Raw genomic sequence first — 4,493 nt, 5'->3', positions numbered from 1 at the left:
AAAGATATGAAACAATTCGGCAGATACTGCACTTTTTTTCAGAAAAAAAAAAAAGTTAAATTGTTTCCTGAGTGTCGTATATGAGGCTTCTGGTATAAATGTCAGGTGGTGATATGCTTTACACGGCAAGCAGGAAAAAAAGAAGTACTATTACATTCCCTAGATTTGCTTAATCGTGCTTACTATCAGAAGATAAACCTAACCATAATTCTTGAGCTTCTCAGAAGAAAAAAAAATACATTCATAAAGAGTAAAAATATGAAAAATGAACAATATAGAGATTTCTAGCATCTCTCCTGTATTATTTGTCCCACCTGAAAAAACAAACAGGGGTTTTTGGGTCATATATGGATACTGCATATAATCTTATATGAGTTCTATATGACAACAGTATGCAAAGGTGTATGGCATAAGTTCAAGGTTGTGGCTTGATACTCATCAACAATCATCTGGGCAACATCTCTCTGTGGTTTGGGGATCACTGTTCTTTTCCTTTGGGTCTGTCAAAGAAAAAGAAACAAGTCTAAGATTTCTTTACTTAACATGATTCCAGTGCAAGCAGATTAAAAAAAACAAAAACAATAGTTCTCTATATACGTGTAAAGTCTGAAGAGCTGACTGATACTAGTCCAAACATCAATGGAGAAATCCATTAATTTTTTTATGAAAACATTCAATTGAGATAGAGTGGTATATCCAGCTATCATATATGAAAAGAGAATCAGAAGGGGAAGGAGGCAAATCTCAAAGAAGATTTTAATGCCATTCACTTTAGATATAGTCAGTTTCAAAAACAAGTAGATTAATGCATTGTCTTGCCTTGTACACTTCCTTTGCATAGCCTGTTTGTCACTGACAGTTTTACTGTTCTAACTTACAATAGGACCTAGTTTTAAAAATACCAGAGACCTTTTTTTAAGTCTGCAAACATTTCAACTCAGTCCTGAAGTATATGGTGTGTGATTATATGCTTAAAATTAATTCAGTTTCAGTTTATGTATATCAGGACAATGTGCAGTTACATTAAAAAGATGGCTGCACCAGATTTAGCACTATGATAATTTCCATCTGTAGTCCTACACAATTAAAATTACATAACGGAGGTAAAATTACATTACAAAGGCAATTAACATAAAAATGATATAACAAAGACGGTTAATACGATATAAAAAGGCAGTTTACAGAGATTCAGTGACAGCTGAACACAAACAGTCTTACCGGTGTATTCTCAACATCAGTTTCATCTGAATCTGTATATCTTGATGGTGGGACTGAGGCCCTTTTCTTAGGCAGTGCTTTGTTACTTTCATCAGACTCCATCCCCAGAAATTCCTTAATTTTACTATTAGTATGAAATCGATTGTCTGAAAAAAGTTCAAAGTGGGAGGAGAGATCAGATTAAGGCACTTCACAGTACAGAAAACAATATTTTACATTTACTGCATGAAATTATTCCTGCGCATATTATTGTCAGTAGTAATTACAAAACTGGTATAACAATTTTACACATCACAACAGTTTCACATTATTCATTGGACCTGTCACTGTAAATAAAAAATAAAATAACCCATCAGATAGGTCTACTTACTGCCCACAAACTTGATAGAGGCCATGTACACTGGCCAGCCATGTTTTGGCTTTTTCCCTTTCTGCCACTCCACAGCAGCTGAATAGTCAGTTTGTGGGTGTCCATCATCATCCATCTTGGTGTCATCATATTTACGTATGGCATCGTTTTTTATCTCGCTATACATCCCAGCATCCTCCCCACTGACCCACTGGACCACTGCAAACTTTCTCATCACACCTTGGAAATTAAAAGAGAGTTGCTTGTAGTCAAATTAGATTAATGCATTTAACACTGTTTCATTATTCACATGTCAGGCATAATGCTAAATGTCAACTTGATGTGTCAACTGCATGCAAGTTAGCTGCAGAGCTTGTGGGAGATAATATTCTTAAAATAAAAGTAACGTAATGTTATCGGGTATAATACCAATACAACATAAACTAAAAATAAATTAATCCAGCTAACATTAGCTAAATACACGAAGCAAGGTCTATGTCAAAGTTGTTGCAGATAATTCATGAATAAGGCTCCAGTTACTCGCTGAAAGCTATCTCTAACAACTGTTTTCTGATAGGTTAAAATTAACAAATTCGGAAAAAAAAAAAAAATTTTGCTTATAAATTGCTACAAACACAAACCTGAATCAGCACTGCTAACGTTACCTGAGTAATCGATACAACAAGTGAAAATTATTCCTACCTTAAGATCCTGGTACGTTACTGCAGAAATCAACGTCTCGGCAATCTGTAAATTCGGAGCTGTTGACGCAAGTCACGCAACGTACCGTTTTACCGCTCTCTGGGTGCTTGTCTAAATGAGGCTTTTCATTGGATCCCGCGAAACAGTTCAAACATCAACCAATCAGTGTATATTATAGTCTCTTTTTACATACACTTGTCTGTAGGTAGGTGTTCAATTTTAAATGATACAGAACACATGCGGAACAAATGCCGAAACGAAAAGCGTATTGCTTTCACAGCTGCCAAGAAGAAGAAAGAAAGATTCCTCATCGTACACAGACCAGGTGGAAAAAAAAGGTAAAGTGTATAAAAAAATATAAATAAATATAGATAAGACTGAGAACAGCGTCGGAAATTAACAGGTGCACAAATAATAATAATTTAAATAATTTTTAAAAGCCCACAAAATCAAAATACATTTTAATTAAATATATTATGGCTGTCGCGATTAACATTAAATATGAAAATTAATGAAAATTGCAAATTTATATCTGCTCATCAAATAGCTTTTTCGCGTTTTTGTTGTTGTTGTTTTGTTTGTGTGTTGCAACGTTGAACTTTATAACCAATCACACACTTCTGTGACGTTTAGATTAATCAGCTGTGGAAACGCAGGAGTTGAGTGCACGCATTCACTGACGGAATTCTGCTCGCTCGCGATGCGAAATCCCTCATCATAAACAAAATAACACAAAACGTTTTTATGTATTCTATTAATCGACATTAATAATTACTGTTTAAACTAACAAAAGCAATAACCGACAATAAGGATTATTATACAATTTTGCAACCCTATTACTTAGATTTCTTTTTTTAACTTATGTACAATTAATATAAAGTTTGTTTATATTGGTAACAGTTTTAAGTATTCTGATTGATTAAAATAACTGTTAAATTTAAGTATTTTACATTAATTACATTATGGATACATAATGGATGCAATTAATAAGGTGATTATCAAATTTGCCCTTACATATGTAAATAATGGCCCTGGAAACATTGCCTCATAATGGAAAAGCTGATTTCTGACCCTGGCTGAGCCAATGATCTAGACAAATGGTAAAGAAGTCTAGAGTTGTGAAGCTGTGTCTCTCATAATGTTGTGTCTGAAATTGTACAGGAAAATCGAAAAATATCTACATGACTTGGAAAGGGAAACTTTCTGGAGTGACACTAAGGATGTAAGTCCTAAGTAAGAAAATAAATCAGATATTTACAAAGGAAACACATTTGTTGGGGTATTGTTAATTAATGTGCTAAACATTTTATAGTGCCCAATTAAATTGAATTTTCTCATCTTTATACACCTTTAAATGGACTGTTCTGTTTTCTCTCTTTTTTGTATGTTTACCTTTGCCCTGTCTTAGAATGATGTTTCGCACTCACCAAAGGGGACTGAAGAATCATCCCCCACAGATACAGGCCTCCAGGTAGACATTTTGGAGTAAATGGTATTAATCTATTGATATAGGCCTGTTTTTGTTTCGTTCATTTAATTGAATAATGTTGTCGCCTCTTTTAGGGCAATATACCTTTACAACCAGAGACCACAAGAGTGTCACCATCCATAGAAAAACAGGTGAAAAGTTTTGTTTGTCATCCATCTGTCCGTCGACATTTGGATACCGAATATTACCAAAGGCTATTATTTTGAATTTTATAAATTGATGTATTGCCTTCTTTTAGAATATGTCACACCTCCAAAGGAAAGAACAGTCACAATCATCGAACACTTATGTGAGATTTCTTCCCTTAAAAAATATCCAACAGTTAAAACTTGAATCTGTATTACTTAAAGTACATTCTCTTTCATATTCACATTTATTAGTTCATTTTGTCCCCTCATCCAGGTAAATCTATCACTGAGGACAGGGCAGCCTACATCCAAAGAAATACAGCCAAACATGACCTATTTCTACTTTAGTTTCTATGTGTTTTGATTGCTATATTTGATATTGATAGTTAAAATTATATGTAGCCTATTTAAAAAGTATTGTTCTTTTTAGGATGACAGCCTGATGTCATATTTACCAGAGACTGCAGAAGAGGGGAATTCATCAGAAGTGCAGGTAAATAAGACATTTATACCAGGCCATACTGTATCAGGAATGTTGTGTGTAGGTTTAGATTGTGTTTAACATTGTCCCTCAATGTGTAGAGATAATTGAATTTGAGATGAGATG

General features: G+C 34.0%; 1 long non-coding RNA gene across 1 annotated transcript; it reads left to right on the top strand.

Moving 5' to 3' along the window:
• Nucleotides 1–3,299: 3,299 nt before the first annotated feature.
• Nucleotides 3,300–3,889, top strand: LOC132102263 (uncharacterized). Its single transcript, XR_009423274.1, has 3 exons — nucleotides 3,300–3,491; nucleotides 3,678–3,740; nucleotides 3,833–3,889. It is a non-coding gene; the product is annotated as an uncharacterized LOC132102263 (long non-coding RNA).
• Nucleotides 3,890–4,493: the final 604 nt, after the last annotated feature.

Source organism: Carassius carassius, chromosome 1, assembly GCF_963082965.1.
Source record: "Carassius carassius chromosome 1, fCarCar2.1, whole genome shotgun sequence".
Lineage (NCBI taxonomy): Eukaryota > Metazoa > Chordata > Actinopteri > Cypriniformes > Cyprinidae > Carassius > Carassius carassius.
This window is presented reverse-complemented; position numbering and strand designations above follow the sequence as displayed.